Source organism: Ceratotherium simum, chromosome 12 (assembly GCF_057802395.1).
Source record: "Ceratotherium simum simum isolate JZ-2026a chromosome 12, ASM5780239v1, whole genome shotgun sequence".
Lineage (NCBI taxonomy): Eukaryota > Metazoa > Chordata > Mammalia > Perissodactyla > Rhinocerotidae > Ceratotherium > Ceratotherium simum.
The window spans coordinates 47,454,792-47,474,568 of NC_141911.1; positions in this window are offsets into that span (position 1 = coordinate 47,454,792).

Genomic DNA, 19,777 nt, shown 5'->3' on the forward strand with positions numbered 1-19,777 from the left:
CTATATGTCTGTAGCATGAAAATGGATTAATCTCAGTAATTCTGGAAGCCAGAGCCTAGGATTTCAACTGCCTATGTACAGTTATTGCCAGAGAATGAGATTTCCTTCTCTTCCATCTTCTAAATTTTTTATTGTCAGCTCCTATTCCGGGAACATATTGGAAAGAGATTTTGGGAAATGCATTTTCAAGCTTCTCCCATATGGTATTTCTAGGAAAGAAGGCAAAGGTGACAGAAATTATGCTGAATTGCCAGTATTTTATCTAGCATGGTCATACACTTTGTCAACCCATACAAACTTCTATCTATACTAAAGCTATTAAACAGCAACAACTCCACCATTCCTTTACCTAAAACTATCAACTCATTCCTAGTACAAATGAAGATATGTTTACCATGTCTCTAAAATTATGGGCACATAGTTCTATAAGTTTCTTTATCCATATCTGTACAGTGTTTGACCTTACTAAACTCAGTACTAATATCTCTTTGATATCTTGTCTAAAGACTAAAAAGCAAAGTTAAATATTGCAGATAAATTTTAAGTAAAATGATAGGATGAAGGGAGAGGGGAGAAATTGGTTAAAATATACAAACGTGCTTGTTTTTGTTTTTGTTTCTTCACTAAGCTGCTTATAGGGAACTTTCTAGGAGATCATTGAATAAAGGGAGCATTAAAGCAAGAATAAGTTCATAGGACTCTTAACCACTTACTTAAGCAACTACTTGTTCTTCCAGGACCATTGGGAATCCAATCTCCTATCCAAGAGAGAGTCCTGCTACATGCCATAAATTTACTTTCAACTAAGGATTACATCAATATTATGATGGATAACTCAGGCTCATGGGTTCTTGGTAAAGCATTCAGTCTCTGTAAGAGCTCAGTAGTAAGCTGATTTCTGTTTTTAAAAAGAGGAATAGTTTTCTCAAGAAGAGATCATGAATCTTCTCTAAAGCTCCATGGGTCTGTGCTATGATACTCCTATCAGTAATTGGCAGAGGTTCCATACAGCTTTCTTACCTGCCAGCGAAACTTGAAACAAGATCAGATAAACTGGATCATTTGGTCAAAAAAGCAGAATAGCTCACACTGCATTCTGAACCTGATAGGAGCGTTTTTTTCCTCTGCACCTCATCTAAAACTGAAAGCCTAATAATTCACTTGGTAAATTGGTTAAATCTGGGAAAGGGCATTCCAGGAGAGGAAACAGCACATGCAAATTCAATTTTGTCACTTCTACTTTCAAAAAGGGCCATTCAAGAATTGTGCCTCTTTCTTCATAGTACAAGGTATGAGGCATAGCAACTGACCCTTTATTTGGGAGCAAACATCTCAACATGCTCCAGACTGTGTATTAAGATAATTCCTCTCTTAACCTATGTCCCTGTGTGACTATGATGACAGAGCTTTCCATAGACTTGTATTGGGTACTTAATGTGGGCAAAAGATAAACCTTTGTCATGATAATTAATGAAATTTTGCTAATTCAGCAAAACCTAGCTTATCCTGAGTGATAGAAATGCAATAATAACATCAACAATTAAGATTAATTGAGAGCTTTCTATATTTTATATTTTTTTAAGAAGAATATGTTCATTCATTTACTGAATTTTTATTGAGGGCTTAGATTCTCTTCTAGAGACTGTGTTTAGAGCAGTGAAAAAAAAGAGAGAGACAGAGACAGAGAAATGCTTGCCTTCCAAAGGTGGAAGACAAATACCAAACCAAGTGAAAAAAAAAGAAATTACATAATATACTAGTGGTGATAAAGCTGAGGGAGAAAAATAATGCAAGGAAGCAAAATAAGGAGTGTTGGGATAGAAGGTTACAATTTTAGATAGGACGGCCTCACTAAGTAGCATTTGAGAAAAGACTTGAAGGAGTTAGCCAAGAAGAAACGCTGCTCTTTACGGTTCCAGTTAGAGAGTATGATAACAAACTTCTTAATCTCAAGTTCATGTGCCCCATGTGCAGTTAGCCAATCACTGAGACACCAGTGCTTGGAGGTAGAGAAAAGTTTATTTGAATTGGCCAAAATAAGAAGGCGAGAGAATAGGTTCTTTCAAATCCACCTTATTGAAAGAAGAAAGCAGGGGATCTTTATAGAGCTGAGGGGCTTGGGAGGAGGAGTTTTGGAGAAATGAAGGGGAAATCTGTGTTTCTTTCACTCCAGATAAGCCCTTGGGCAACCAGACTTCTGGGTAACTAGCTGGTGGCTGGTTATCTGGTGTTTGTAATTTCCTTAAAGGTGTTCTTTTTCTTCTGCAAAACAAGCTCATAAATCCTGGTGACCCTTGAGTCACCCCTCAGGTTAAACAAGAAAACAGCAAATTAACAAAATTGTAATGATGCACATATTAACTTCTTTTCATGTGTGTGTGTGTTGGGAACAAGGTCAAAGGTAACCTAGTTCTTATTTAATATGTACAATAACACTGAGATACCCAGCTTCAACTACAGCATGTCCAAAATCCCTAAAACAAGACAATGCCTGATTTGTTCAAAGAAAAAAGAAAAGCATAGCTCTAACTGGGGATAATTTTTCTCTGCTTTGGATATTTTACTCCAAAATTCCTTTATTTGATTAACTACTGATTATTCAAATTAGAAAAACTCGTTTGAAAACCTTATCATTCACTCATTTATTCAACAAATATTTATTTTATGGTCTATGTCAAATATCACTGACTCCCCCCAAAACTTCAGAGAAAAGTGCTGAAAATAATGCAACAAGGTAGGACAAAAGCATGTTTTAAAAGGAACATGGGAAACTATTTCAAAATCATAGAATGTATTTGGTTATCTGCCAAAGACTGGCTGGGTGATAGAGGATGATGCTGGAAAGATATTTTTTTAGGGATTTTGTGTATCAGGTTATTTTTATTCACTGTTGGCTGCATATAGAAATATCCTCTGCTACACTTTTTTTGGGATGGAGAAGAATTTCAAATTTGCCTCATCCTCATGTCTTCATCTCTTAGTACTTAATCTGTGAATATGTAGTAGATGATAAACTCAAGTATTCAACTAATTGTGACACATTTTAATTTTCTGATATAGTCCTCAAATCTCAAAATTGTAATACAAAATACTCTGTGTGGGTGGTCATATTTTGCAAATAACTTTTCATAAAATCATGAATTCATTGGCCCACAAATAAAGCTCTTAGATTCTTTTTGTTTTCCTCCTTCTCTCCTGCTCTCCTTCCTTCCTCCCTTCCCTCCTTCCTCTTTCCATCCTTCCATCTTTTCTTCCTTCCTTCTTTCCTTCCTCCCTTCCTTTCTTCTTTTTACTTTGTTATTTTTCAAGAGAAGATCTGTACCTGACGTGTATTGCTAAAAAATTGGATTTATCTATCAGTGGGTTAGCAGATTTTTAAAAAATTCTATATAAAATAAACAACAAAGCTACTATGTTTTTTTAGTTTTTAAATTGCATAGCTTGAATAAATAAAAGGTTTGCTCCTATTGTAAAAAATAATCTTTAGGATTAATTTCATCATTGATAGAGAAACACCCAAAGGATGTTTCCCAAGGATGTTTCTTAATAAATTCTGTATATACTTCAAAGCCCAGGAATACAGAAGATAGGTTTTACTTATTGACAGATAACACTTACTGATGAAAAGAGTTCAAAATATGGTCAAAATTGTAAAAGAAATAAATGTGCATTGTGAAATAAACTAAACAAATGAACATGTGGTTTTGTGACTAGTACTGCAAACAGGTTGACCTTTATTTTGTATACATATAGTTCCTTTGAATCTAGAGCAATATGATTGATTCTGAATACTTGCTAAAAGCATCCATAAGATTCAGTTTTTCAGTTATCTGGAGAATCAGCACTATTGTGTTTCCTTAAATAAATTTGGTGGTTTGGCTGTATTCATGGATCATTACATTCTAAAGAGAGGGTTTCATTTATAATAAAAGAAGTCCCTAAAACCATGATTAAGTTGGGACAACAAAAATGCTTAAAAATAAACATCCACAACTATGTTTATGTTTTCCACAAGAAAACAATTGAAATTGTTATGAGATAAACTCCCTAAGTTCTAATTCAAGAAACTGTCAATTTAAAAGATAGCTGTGCTATTAAAAACTATGACTTTCTGAAAAGATTTGCTTATAATTTAGGATGAACATATTTATTGGTGTCTCTATTATAGGTTTATCATGCATAACAAGTGTTCAGATTGGCTATTTTAGGAAGCATATTATCGGTTATTTGTAAGTTAAAATTAGCACTGTAATTTATGTGTATATTTTTGCATATTTATACACACATACATACATTTTAAAAATATATAACTTTTGTGCATTATACATTCTGGAAAGCTCATCTTTAAACTATTCATTGTAGACTCAATCTCATTTATAGCCTAACAATGTCAGTGTTACTGAGATTGCTCTTTCTAATATATGACTGTCTAGGTATATCTACATGTATTTTGAAGAAATGTACTTAGCCAGCCACAATATTTTAAAAAGCAATGTAAATTAAAGAAGAAACACACATATTTTTCAGTAAACATATTGAAAACTTTGCGTGACGATGAGTATTTACTTGGCTAAAATCTAAGATAAGATTATGAAAGTGTTCAGAGCATTTCACTCCAAAATATGCCGCTTTGGCATATTGATTATTTTGAGTTAAAGGCACTTGAGAAACAGCAAGTGTAAGAAGGGCACTCTGACACTCTTTTTCTTCCTGAAAGCAGGAAATAAAACTCCCATGTGAAAGCTGCCCTCCCCGTATGTACTAGGAAGAAGGAAGAGATTCTTATTACCAGAAACAGAGAACTGAGGTGGATAAATCTGTACAAACAAACCTTACAAAACTTTGTTAGTGTAACAAAGAGTTACTAATTCTTAATTTCCTAGTTCCTTCTCCGCTATTTACTACCTTTACACCAAACCCTTTTCTACTGTCATTTTTCTAGAAATTTATTGTTATTTGTTGAAGATGCAATATACATTGGAATTCTAAGCCACCATTTTGAGTTATTTTGGCTTAGGTTTCTACTGTGATGTGAGCTGCATGCATTAATAAACTGTTTTTCTCTTGTTAGTCTGTCTTTCTGCTATAGGATCTCAGACAAGAACTCAGAAGCATAGAGGGAAAGTTATTTTTCCTCCTCTACAATGGGAACCCACAGAGATAGGCAGAGCACCAGAGCAGTGTTTGCCTTGGCGTAATTTATGGAACTTGGTTTGGGCTTTGGTTTTCTTTGCTTTTCAGGCTTCAGTGAATAAAGAGTGAGGCCCCAAACCAAGGAAAGGTCAAATAGGAGACAAACACCTTATAGCTGAGATTCCACAGATTTATTCCCTCTCAATGTAAATAAGTCCCACCTTCCAATCTTAAGGGACTGTGAGGAAAGTGTTACTGCATAATCCTGGAAATAAATTGAATATCCATGTAAAGTTATCCTCATAAACATGCCCTCACGTTACACACAAAAAACAAAACAAGACAAAAAAACCAAGCCATGAATTTAATTGAAATAGTCCTGGACTAACGGTTGCCCCGTTGCCTGAAAGATGCAAACACATATCCAGTCTGGAGGAATAATTCATTATCCAAAGCTTGAAATAATTTTCACAGATATTTTTCCAAGCTGCACAGAGCTGTGCACAGAGTTGCACAGAGAAAAGTCTTTGTATATGTGTGTAGATTTGAGTTGTCTATGAGTGTGGAAGGAGGCGGGTGGTGGAAAGAGACATGATATTACACAGTAGGAAGGCAGTCTATATTATCTAAAATGGAAAAATTGAGGGGCCAGCCGAGTGGTGCAAGTGGTTAAGTGCGCATGCTCTGCTGCCACCGCCCGAGGTTCGCCAGTTCGGATCCAGGGCACGCACTGCTTGGCAAGCCATGCTGTGGCAGCGGCCCATATAAAGTGGAGGAAGATGGGCACGGATGTTACCCAGGGCCAGCCTTCCTCAGCAAAAAAAAGAAGAAGATGGGCAGATGTTAGCACAGGGCTGATCTTCCTCACAATAAATAAATAAATTAATTAATTAATTAATTAATTAATTAATTAAATAAAATGGAAAAATTGAGAAATAATAAAATAACTTGCATAAGGAACACACTAAATGAGCTAAATTCAATATAGTGCAACTCAGGAAAAAAAAACATATATATATTTTGTCTCTTTCCCCATACTCTATAGATTATTTCTTCTTCATCACTTTAGAAAGAACTTTGGCAGGCCTCACAATTTTTGTGTAAAGTCTCATGACGTTTATCCACAAGAAGGGTCTGCTCGTTTAACAAAATGTCCGCTCCAGTATCATAGACATGCAACTCATACTCTTGTTCACTGTAACTCTTATCTGCTCTTCCAAGCCGTCTCAAATCTGTGAATCTTTACTAAGAATGAAGTGCAGCAGCAATTGGCTTTCAGCCTCATGATTGTACCTCTTAATGTTCCTGGATTCTGTCCATTTCTCTGCAATTCCACCTTAGGGACCTCCTCCAGACTATTGTCATTTCCTGCCCGAAACTGTAAATCATTTTTTTTTACCTCAAGTTTAACTCTCTTGCAACACATTCTCCATGATACAGCCAGAAAAAGTTATTATCTAAAGCCTTTTATATATCTTTGGAAAATAGGAGGGCATCTTATGGATGAAAGGGAAAGGGAAAAGGAAAGTGGCAAGGCCACTAGTGAAAAGAACAAAGAAGGTTTAAAATGAGCAAAGAAGGTTCAGAAAAAGTAAGAGGGGGTAGAAATGAGTCAAGGAGGTGTCAGGCACCCCCCCAACCAAAACTCATCCAGAGCACACTTGTATGGACACAATGTTAGCTTTATTAAGTTTGCTACAGCAAGGTGAAGCACTCCCCATGGAAAAACAAAGAACATTTTAATATGGGGAAGTTGGGAGGGGCTTAAGGAAAAATTTTAAAAGAGGGCACCATTTCTGAATTTGAAGTGATATTAGTTTGGTGATTGGCTGTCTCAATAATCTTTCCATGAGACAGGAATATTAAAGCATGGTAAGGTTTGTCATTGGTAACGAAGCAGGGATCACTCAAAAATGAGGGTGGTATGCACTGCAAGAGAATATTTTGGTGGTTGTGCCTGTACCAGGCCAGTTTGCATGTTGGGTTGCCCACAGGGCTTATTTCTATTTCCTTTGAAGGAAAAAGGGAAAGAAGGATTGACTGGAAGCATTAATCGCCTAATTGATCTTGGATCATAAATTTAGAGTGTCACAATTCTGCCTGCTTTTATAACAGAGGCAAGATGTCGGAAAACATTTGATTAATCTGAAAGGAGTGTTTTGTTAAGTGAGGACACTGAAATGAATGGGTCAAAGGAACTTAAAGTACTGACAAGATTTAGGTTGATTGATATACTACGAAATATTCACTGAACATGGAAGAAAATGAAGACAGGAGAATCTGATGAGGAGAAACACAAGAGAGATTTGAGTTCTTTGGAAATTGGACAATAACTATAACAGCAAGAATGATGCTATGCAGGAACGACAAGTAATATTTTAGAAATGGGAACACTTTTGGAGACTGACTATGTCCATAATGTAGCCAGGCGAAGTGGGTGCTGAATGAAGGAAGGTGAATAGCACTAGAGGTGGTGTCCAGTCATGTTCCAGTTACCCAGCTTGATGCCAGTATGGAAAAAGTAGATATAAACCCAGTACTCAGTTATTTAATGAATAAGCAAGAGTGAAGGGGATCTCAGTAAACGTATCAGGTCATGAAAAAGCAAAGAAAGATTCAGAAACTACAGTGTCTTAAAGTGGTCTAAAGAAAAATGAAAAATGGCATCATGTGATCCCAGACAAGACAAAAAGAGCATTAGTGGGACAATTGGTAAAAGTGAAATAAAATCTATATATTATATACATAGTATTTTATCAAGTTTGTTTTTTGATATTTATCATTGAACTGTGGTTAAGAGAATGTCCTTTCAAGAAACACACACAATTACTCATAGGTACTGGAGCAACTCATTTACAACTTACTCTCAAACGTGTTTGTGTGTCTATGTGTGTGATTTCCAAACAATTACTGTTTTACCATACTTGTATGTGTGTGTATACACACACAAGTTTTGTAAAATAGGTAGAATATGGATGAAATTTATGAGTTTTCTTTTTAATATTTTTTCAAATGTAGTGATGCTTTTACAAAAGTGTGAAGAAGTAATGATTTAGAAAGAGCATTTTGGCAGCAGGGATGAAAGGTATGCTTACATTACCTCCTGACCCCCAAATTTGTGAGATGTGGGAAATGAACAACCTCCATATGAGAGAGCTTAAGGTGAAAGTGTTGTATTCAGGAAAATGGTAAACTAAATGATTTATTATTATTATTATAATTACTATTAATACTGGAATAGAGAGACTAGTTTCTCAAGCAAAGATGAAGAAAAGCTTGTACATGGATCAACTGATTTTTTCCAGTTAGTATTGAAATTAAAGATACATTAGGTTTTTATTGTTTCTGTGTGAAACTAAGTGACTTCTGTTGGGACTAGGCATAGATCCTTGGCTCATCAGGGAAATATACCAACCAACTGAGCCAAACGCACAGACCCTATAGGCCTATACTCCACAAACTGAGTGATTAACAATGTGGAACGGGGAAGGGAAATCAACAAATTAGTAAATTAGGCCCCAGTTTGGAAAACATAACTAAAGTAAAGCAAATAATATACCTAAGTTTCAACTGAAATAACTAATGTTTTTTTCCAATTAATTTAGTTTTCCATCTAGGTTTTATTAATTCAATCTCATAATGACTGTGACATATTTCACGAGTGTGAAACAAAATATATTTTAATCGTGCTTTTCCTGATTTTTTTTTTTTTTTGGCTGTATTGTCTATTTTTGAGGACATCTAAATTTAATCTTATTATTTAAAAAACAATGAAAGAAATTTTGAAATAGTGCCACCTCCTTATTTTTCTGAATATAGGGAAGAGTAACAAAAAAATTTTGACTGTTTAAATTTATTTTTAAACGCCTTTGTGTGGGCTTAGATGATGCATTTACATGGAGTTAGAACACTTGACCACAGATGATGGCCTTCTAACATTCAATAAATTATTCTTGTGGCATAAATCAAATTATTAATTTTGAAGTAACTCCTTGAAAAATGCTTTTTCTATAAGTGATAAACCCAAATTATGCTTGGGTTTGTCCTGTGGTTTTTATGCTTTGTCCTGTGGCTTCTCTTGAGAACTGAAATTATTCAGTATCTTATTGGATGTTAACACATTATCAGTTTTCTGCTTAAACAAAGTTATTAGATGACTATTAAAATTGTCTTAGATTTCAAGCATATTAATGTACCCTTAAGGACATGCTATATAAATAATGTATCCTATGACTCTGAAAATGTGTCAGTCAGGATCTCAACTGGATACAGATGACACATGCAAATTAAAATAATTTAAAGAGGTTTTATTCATAGGTACTAGTTATAAAGATATAAGTGAGGGGTAGTGGAACCTCAAATGTTAATGCAGATTCCAGTACTAGCAGAAATGAAAAAATGAAGGGAAGGTGAGGTTATTGGTTATACAGGAAAGAAATGGCTTTGAGGACTTGTTGTCTTCAGTATAGGAACACAGCTAACCTGTGTTGCCCCTACTGGGAGGAAGCCTGAGGATAATTTTCCTGTCCTATCTCTTCTTCATCCTTCAGATTTCCTACTGGGGCTTACCATTAGTGCAACTCAGTTAGAAGCCAGAGTGCATGGGAGTCCTGTAGACATAGCCCACTGAGTTAAGAGCATCGCTGGCAAGATTGGAAAGTGGATGTGGAGGAGAGAGCAAGCGAGAGCTATGTTTAGAAGAGTTTGAATTTGTTGCAACGTACATTGATGAACAATCTGGTAAGAATAATTTTCTCTTTGGAGCTGAATTTGAAATTTATTAAGGGAAAACAAACAAACAAAACCATGTGCAAATAAGGAACAGAGTCAAAAGGAAGAGTTCAGCTACTTGTTTTCATTTAGATCTTAATCACAACTCTCCTGGTCCATTGAGGCTTCTATAATGAAATATCATAGACTGAGTGGCTTGTAAATAGTAGAAATATATTGCTCACAGTTCTGGAAACTGAGCAGCCCAAGATCAAGATGCTGGCAGATTTAGTGCCTGGTGAGAGCTTGATTCCTGATTAATAGATGGCTATCTTTTCCCTGTGTCCTCACATGGCTGAAGTGGGGAAGGAACTCTCTGTAGTCTCTTTTATAATAAGGGTACCAATCCCATTCATGAGGGCTCTGCTCTCATGACCTAATCACTTCCTCAAGACCTTACCTCCAAATAACATCACTTTGGGGATAAGACTCAACACACAAATTTTGGGAAACAAGTATTCTGTCTATAACAACAACTAAAGAAAAAATGAATACAAAAAGAGAAAAAGTATAATAGACAAATGCAAATTTCAACATATCTGGGCTAGAGTGTGGAGGCCTGAGTGAAATCTTTCACATAAAGTTTCTCATGTTTCCCCAGGTACACACAATGTGTATTTTCATACATGCAGTGTGTATAATCCACACTGTGTATCATACGTAGTGTGTACTTACACTGCTTGTCACACAATAGTCAAGAAACAGGATTTCTAAACAATGCCTTACAGAGAACCATAGTAATTAATCCTCTTAGATAAGGCCATTATTGCAAGTCTTCCAGTTAGTTGTGGTTATATTTGTTATCTTGCGGCTGTAGCTATAGAAGTTAGAAGTTTGATTTAAGACAGAGACAGTCAATCTTCCCTGTAACTAAATTCTAGAATTCACAAATACATAAGTTAAAGCCCAGGAAAGTATTATCATTACATATTTATCTTGGTTGGTACTATATTAGTTACAGATGCCTTAGTTTGGATAACCAAGAAAGAAAATTATTGTGAAGTATTAGACTTTTATATCACTTTTATAATGAGATCCAACTTTTTGAAACCATAGACACCATAAGATGATTAATCTTTAACTTGTATAATGGTTAATATTAAAACTCTATTTTGATTATACAATGAGCAATTTCTAACTTTGTAAACAATAAAAAGAATTATGACTAATTTAGGAAATGTAATAATAAAATGGCACTAAAATACTGATGAAAGTCAGCAAATGGTCTTGTTACTATTTGGAGGAAGGAGAAGACATTGATCAACTGTATATTGTGTGAAATTTCCTTTCAGGTGACAAATTTTAGTTATGCTTTGTTTTCTTTTACTCTAACATTGTCACTCTCTATAAATAGCTATTTCTAAATGTTTTTTATTTGATAAATAAATATTTGTTAGTATACAACAGTAACTGATATGGCAAAGGGAAGTGCAAGTTTTAAAATAGTTCAGTGATACACTTTTTTTTTTTGTGGTGAGGAATATTGGCCCTGAGCTAACATCTGTGTCCGTCTTTCTCTATTTTGTACGTGGGATGCTGTCACAGCATGGCTTGATGAGCGGTGCATCCGTTTATGCCCAGGATTCAAACCTGTGAACCCCAGGCCACCAAAGTGCAGTGCATGAACTTAACCATTACACCACTGGGCCAGCCCCTACATATTGTAAATATAATTGTTAGTTATAATTTATGTTGAATTAAAATTGTGACTAAAGTAATATTTTTCCATACTGAAAATTTATATATCTCAAAGTTTTCATAAAACCTATTTTCAGCAAACTTTTACTAAATTTTGTAGTCTCAATTTATAAATGAATAAACTAAAACTTGTCCAGTAAATTATTATTCTAAAAAACATCAGCAAAGATAATCTATTTCATCTTCTAGTCACAGTTTTTAAACATTGAATGCATGAAATTTCAAATGATTATTTCAAAGTCATTGGAGTAATATCATTAATTTCATTCTTTGATAACTATTAGTCTGGCATCAATACTTTTGAGTAAAAAATGGTTTTCTTGCATTCTTGAAAAAGTGCACTAATGATCAGATTTAAAAACAGTTCTAAAAGTGTCAATATAATGCAATTTTGAAAATAAAAATTATCCCATAATCTAAAAATATAAAAGGATTGTGGCAAAGATACAGTAAAGAGAGTAGTTGTATGCAATATAAAAAGTTGGCTAAAATAACTAATAGTGTAGATTCTACAATTCATGATTTTCACAAAACTTCTCAAGTAAGAAAGCTAGATGATTATGTTTCATAGATTATGAATTTAAAATACTCTAAGAAATAGTGGAGAATGCTGGTGTGGGGAAAAAATACATATTTGTTAAATATTCACAACATCTACTTATTACTGTAAATACTTTGTATTACCTAAACTAAAAATCAATTTTATATCACAACTATTACATTCTTTATTCTAATCTTGGCCCTAGTTCTGATTCAAAATATTTATTTGCTGCATTTGGCTATCCAAGGGAGCTGCACTGGAATTAAAGTTTAGGTATTTAGTTCCTATAAAGAATTGGACACACTGGAAATGAAACTCATGTAACTGTTTTTAAATGGATTATACTATAGAAAAAGAGAATTATTGATCAACCATCTTTTAATGAAATCCAACTATGCTCTCCTTTGACTGTGTTCTTATCAAACCACAAGAGGAAAAAAGGGCATGTGGGAGGGATTCCCAGAAATGAGTGTGGAGATGAGTAGTGGCCAAAATGGAAAAATTTATGTCAACTTTCAGAACATTGAGAATGTATCTATTCAGTAATTGAGGGACTCTTTTTCTGGCTATATTTCTGGTTATCTATTTATAGATATCTATTAATTAATATAAATGTCCAGAACTCCAAGCAGAAATAATAAAGACTGTTGTCTACATTAGGAAATTATACCTAAGAAATATTTTCATTATTTTGCGCTTTAAATAACCAAGAGGATAAGTAAATACATACTAAATATAATTTACCCAATATCTAATTTCTCATTAGTGCAAGTCTATCATAGCATATAAAGAGTCTAATGCCATAAATAAAGTATTTTTTAAAAGAAAAGGTAGGAGGGTGACTTCAGCATCATGGCAGAGTGAGCTCTCTTCTTAGACCCTCCCCCCAAGATACAATGAAAAGGACATTCATATACCAAAAGAAGACATTCACACAACACAAAACACATCTGAGAGACCCACTCAAACATATGTCTGAAGGTGGAGGTGCTGGACCCACCAGAAGTGAAAGGAGGTAAAGGGACCTCTTATCCCTCCCCCAATGGCAGTGACCCTGGGATCCAGACTGCACATTGCTCTGAGAAGAGAGGCGGGAGGAGCAGCCATTCATGGAAACACTATCACTCTCCAAGTTCCCTCACAGCCTGTGGGAAAGCCCACACGGAGGTGACTAAATTATTGTGGGGTGTCTTCATCAAGCTAGCACCACATGAGAGCAGATAGCCAGGGCAGAGTGAGAATGCCCTAAGATAACACAGGTGAAACTACCTCTTCCCTGCCCAGTGCTCCAGCTCAGCCAGTTGGCCAGGGCACGCATGCATTCCTTAGAAAAGCAGCAGCTACAGAGGCCAGGGATCATGGTGGGCTCAGAATACACAGCTCTTGATCCCCACACAGTGGCTGCCGATAGTATCCGTGACCAGATACTATCACGATGTGGAGGCACAAACCCACGCTGTCAAAAAGCATGAAAAAATATATTAAATCTCCAAACAAGAAGGAAAATGACAAGGACCCAGAAATCAATCCTGAAGGCACAGAAATCTATAATATAAATGACAACAAGTTCAAAATAGTTATCATAAAAAAGCTCAATGAGTTACATGAAAATGCAGATAGACAGTTGAATGAAATCAGGAATCTGCACAAAAGAGATTGAAACTATAAAGAAAAACCAATCAGATATGTTGTAGAGGAAAAACACAATGGATGAGATAAAGAAAAATCTGGACTCCTGAATAACAGAGCTGATAGTATGGAAGACAGAATCAGCAGTCTGGAGGACAGAAATATAGAAATGCTTCAGATGGAGGAGGAGAGAGAACTAAGACTAGAAGGAAATGAAGAAATCCTCCAAGAAATATCCAACTCAATTAGGAAGTGCAACATAAGGATTATAGGTATTCCAGAGGGAGAAGAGAAGGAGAATGGAGCAGAAAGCTTGTTCAAAGAAAGAATAGAGAACTTCGCAAACCTGGTTAAAGGGCAGCTAATACAAGTGATAGAAGCCAATAGATATCCTAACAATATCAATATAAAAAGTCCTTCTCCAAGGCATATAGTAGTAAAGCTGGTAAAAGTCAATGACAAAGAAAAAATATTGAGGGCAGCAAGGCAGAAGAAAATAACTTACAAAGGAACCTCTATCAGATTTTCAGCAGATTTCTCAGAGGAATCTTACAGGCTAGGAGAGAGTAAAATGATATATTCAAAATTCTGACTGACAAAAACTTTCAGCCAAGAATACCCTATCCAGTGAAAATACCCTTCAGATATGATGGAGAAATAAAAAACTTTCCAAGCTAAACAAAAGCTAAGGGAATTCATCACCACAAGACTCCCAACGCAAAAGAAATGCTCAAGAAGGCCTTCATACCTGAAAAAAAAAGAAAGGGGTTACAAAGCCTTGAGCAAGGAGATAAATAGGTAGAAAAAATCAGAAAATTGCAGCTATCAGAACATGCTAGCAAACACTTAATTATAACATTAAAGAAAACACCAAAAGTAAACAAAATCTCATCATTTTAACCACAAACTCAAAACACAAGATGGAATAACTTGTGACAATAATAACTTAGAATGAGAACAGGAAAGTGATGGAATTGGCTTAGGCTAAGGAAATAAGAGGCTATCAGAAAATGAACTATCTCATCTAAGAGATTTTTTATACAAACCTAATGGTGACCACTAACCAAATAACCGGAACAGAGACACAAATGATAAATAAAGAGAAAACTAAGAAAACCATCATAGAGAACTACCAAACTGAATTTGTAGTCCAAAATACATGGGACAAGAAACTAGGGATATGCAGAAGAGCCAAAAAACAAGTGATAATATGGCAGCATTAAGCCCTCATATATCAATAATCACTCTAATATAAATGGAGTGAATTCTCCAATCAAAAGACACAGAGTCATGGGATGGATTAAAAAACAAAAACCAACAATATGCTGCCTCCAGGAAACACATCTCAGCTCTACAGACAAACACAGGCTCAGAATGAAGGGGGAGAAGACGATACTTGGTGCTAATGGCAAACAAAAGAAAGCAGGTGTTACCATACTTATATCAGACAAAGTAGACTTCAACATGAAAAAAGTAATGAGAGATAAAGAGGGGCAGTATATAACGATAAAAGGGACACTCCACCTAGCATAGGTAACATCTATAAACATATATGCACCCAACACATGAGCACCAAAGTACATAAAGCAACTGTTAACAAACCTAAAAGGAGATATTAAGAACAACACAATAATAGTAGGGGACCTTAACACCCCACTTACATCAATGGATAGATTATCCAGACAGAAAGTCAACAAGGAAATAGTGGATGTAAATGAAAAACGTAGATACACATAGAACACTCCATCCAAATACAGCAGAATACACATTCTTCTCAAGTGCACATGGAACATTCTCAAGGATAGACCATATGTTGGGAAATAAGGCAAGCCTCAATAAATTTAAGAAGATTCAAATCATATCAAGCATGCTTTCTGACCATAATGCTATGAAATTAGAAATTAACTACAAGGAAAAAGCTGAGAAAGTGACCAAGATGTGTAGACTAAACAACATGCTACTGAACAACCAATGGATCATTGAAGAAAGTAAAGGAGAAATCAAAAAATATCTGGAGACAAATGAAAATAAAAATACACCATATCAACTCATATGGGATGCAGTAAAAGCAGTCTTAAGACGGAAATTCATAGTAATACAGGCCCACCTTAACAAACAAGAAAAATCTCAAATAAGCAATCTTAAACTACACCTAACAGAATTAGTAAAAGAAGAAACAGCAAAGCCTAAAGTCAGCAGAAGGAGGGAAATAATAAAAATTAGAGCAGAAATAAATGAAATTAAAACAAACAAACAAACAAAAACAGTAGAAAGGATCAATGAAACAAAGAGCTGGTTCTTTGAGAAGATAAACAAAATTGACAAAACCTTAGCCAGATTCACCAAGAAAAAAAGAGAGAAGGCTCAAAAAATTAGAAATGAAAGATGAGAAATTATAATGGATACCACAGAAGTACAAAGGATTATAATACTATGAAAAACTATATGCAAGCAAATTGGACAATCTAGATGAAACGGATAAATTCTTAGAATCATACAACCTCCCAAAACTGAATCAAGAAGAAATAGAGAATCTGAATAGACCAATCACGAGTACAGAGATTAAAACAGTAATCAAAATCCTCCCAAAAATAAAAGGTCAGAACCAGATGGCTTTTCTGGAAAATTCTACCAAACATTCAAAGAAGATCTGATACCTATCCTTCTTAAACTATTCCAAAAAATTGAGGAAGATGGAACACTCACTAATACATTCTATGAGGCCAACATCACCCTGATCCCAAAGCCAGGCAAGGACAATACAAAAAAGGAAAATTACAAGCCAATATTGCTGATGAATATAGATGCAAAAATCCTCAACAAAATATTGGTAAACTGAATACAGTCATACATTAAAAAGATCATATGCCATGATCAAGTGGGATTTATACCAGGGACACACGGATGGTTCAACATCTGCATATCAACCAATGTGATACACCACATTAACAGAATGAGGAATAAAAACCACATGATTATCTCAATAGATGCAGAGAAAGCATTTGACAAGATCCAACATCCATTTATGATTAAAAACTCTCAAGAAACTGGGTATAGAAGGAAAGTATCTCAACGTATTAAAGGCCATATATGACAAACCCACAGCCAACATCATACTCAATGGGGAGAAACTGAAAGCCATCCTTCTGAGAACAGGAACAAGACAAGGGTGCCCACTCTCACCACTCTTATTCAACATATTACTGGAGGTTTTGACTAGAGAAATTAGGCAAGAAAAAGGAATAAAATGAATCTAAATAGGCAATGAAGAAGTGAAACTCTCACTGTTTGCAGATGACATGATTTTATATGTAGAAAACCCTAAGGAACCCATTGGAAAACTGCTAAAAATAATCAAGAGCTACAGCAAAGTTGCAGGGTACAAAATCAACTTACAAAAATCAGTTGCATTTCTATACTCTAATAATGAACCAACAGAAAGAGAACCCAAAAATATAATCCCATTTACAACCACAACAGAAAGAGTAAAATATCTAGGAATAAATTTAACTAAGAAAGTGAAAGACCTATACAATGAAAACTATAAGACATTATTGTAAGAAATTGATGATTACATAAAGAAATGGAAAGATATTCCATGCACATGGATTGGAAGAATAAACATAGTTAAAATGTCCGTACTACCTAAAGCCATCTCCAGATTCAGTGCAATCCCAATCAGAATCCCAATGACATTCCTCGTGGGAATAGAACAAAGAATCCTAAAATTCACATGGGGCAACAAAAGACCCTGAATAGCTAAAGCAATCCTGAGTACAAAGAACAAAGCTGGAGGTATCACAATGCCTGACTTCAAAATATGCTACAAAGCTATAGTTATCAAAACAGCATGGTACTCGCACAAAAACAGACACACAGATCAATGGAACAGAATTGAAAGCCCAGAAATAAAACCATACATCTACAGACAGCTAATATTTGACAAAGGAGCTAAGAACATACCATAAAGAAGGCAAGTCTCTTCAATAAATGGTGCTGGGTAAACTGGACAGCTACATGCAAAAGAATGAATGTAGACCATTATCTTTTGCCATACACAAAAATTAACTCAAAATGGATCAAAGATTGAAGGTAAGACCTGAAACCATAAAATTCCCAGAAGAAAATATAGGCAGTACACTCTTTGACATCGGTCTTAGAAGGATCTTTTCAAATACCGTGTCTACTCACACAAGGGAAACAAAAGCAAAAATAAACAAGTATGACTTCATCAGACTAAAGTGCTTCCGCAAGGCAAAGGAAACCAGGATCAAATGAAAAGACAACCCATCAACTGGGATAAAATATTTGCAAATCATATATCCAACAAGGGGTTAATCTCCATAATATATAAAGAACTCACACAACGGAACGACATAAAAACAAATAACTTGATCAAAAAATGGGCAGAGGATATGAACAGACATTTTTTCAAAGACGATATACAGATCGCCATCAGGCACATGAAAAGATGTTCAACATCACTAATCATCAGGGAAATGCAAATCAAAACTACACTATGATATCATCTTACACCTGTTAGAATGGCTATAACCACCAAGACAAAAAATAATAAATGTTGGAGAGGTTGTGGAGAAAACCTCATACACTGCTGATGGGAATGCAAACCACTGTAGCCACTATAGAAAACAGTATAGAGATTTCTCAAAAAATTAAAACTAGAAATATCACATGACTCAGCTATCCCACTACTGGGTATTTATCCAAAGAACTTGAAATCAACAATTCAAAGAGACTTATGCACCCATATGTTCATCGCAGCATTATTCACTATAGCTAAGAAGTGGAATCAACCCAAGCGCCCATCGACTGATGATTGCATAAAGAAGATGTGGTATATATATACGAAATACTACACAACCATAAGAAAAGACAAATTTGTCCCATTTGCAGTAACATGGATGGACCTTGGGGGTACTACATTAAGCAAAATAAGCCAGACAGAGACAAACACCATATGATTTCATTCATATGTGGAAGATAAACTAACATATGGACAGAGAGAACAGCTTGGTGCTTACCAGGGGGAAGAGGGTTGGGGGGTGGGCACAAGAGGTGAAGGGGCACATTTATATGGTGACTGACAAATAATAATGTACAAATGAAATTTCACAATGTTATAAACTATTATGACCTCAATTAAAAAAAAGGTAATAAAAGAAATAAATATTAATGCCTAACAGACTTCTCAAAGAAGAGAAATTCATAAATGCAAGCACACACAACTAGAAATGATGCCTGAATGTAAGAATCAGAGCATTAGAAGTTGTTCCATACTTAGGGAGTGAGAAAACCTTACATATGTATCGTGAGTTTATAAAAGTCATTAAAATCATCTGCCTGAAACAAATCATAATAGACTTTATTAATTGGCTTTGGTTGGTTAATTTGTTGTAATTTCATGAACTGGTAAATCTCCTTTAGAAATTGCTGGTTTGCCTAACTTTTCAGCTTTTTATTATCTTATTCACTTATGGTTTGAGGGGAGATTTCTTTGATAATGTACCTGTTTATGTTGGCTTTGCTAATTATCTTTATAATTATTTACTATTACTTAGTTTTCATGTTTCTTGATTTCTTTTTGTTATCATTATATAACTCTCTTTTTTTTTCCTTATTTCCAAAATATCTTGCTTTTGTTAATTTTTTCAATAGTATATATCTTGCCTGGAGACTTTAAAAATTTAGTAGCTTTTTTTTTTAACAGTAATTATTGGAGGACCTTAAGCCAGAACATAACCAAAATGGAGACTGTAAAATAATTTAAATACTTAAAAGTAGATTAGTGTTGACCCATGTACCCTGGGATACCTGTGGGCAGATTAGCTGACCTCCTTACACAATAGTAGCCACAAAAGCAGGAAGTCACAGAGATTCCTCTCCTTCCCAGGACTTCTGGGGTTGGATTTCACATCCCTTTACTTCTATAGCAAGTGCTTCATTCTCTTCTTTTATCTCTTTTTATTTTACCTAACTTTATCTCAT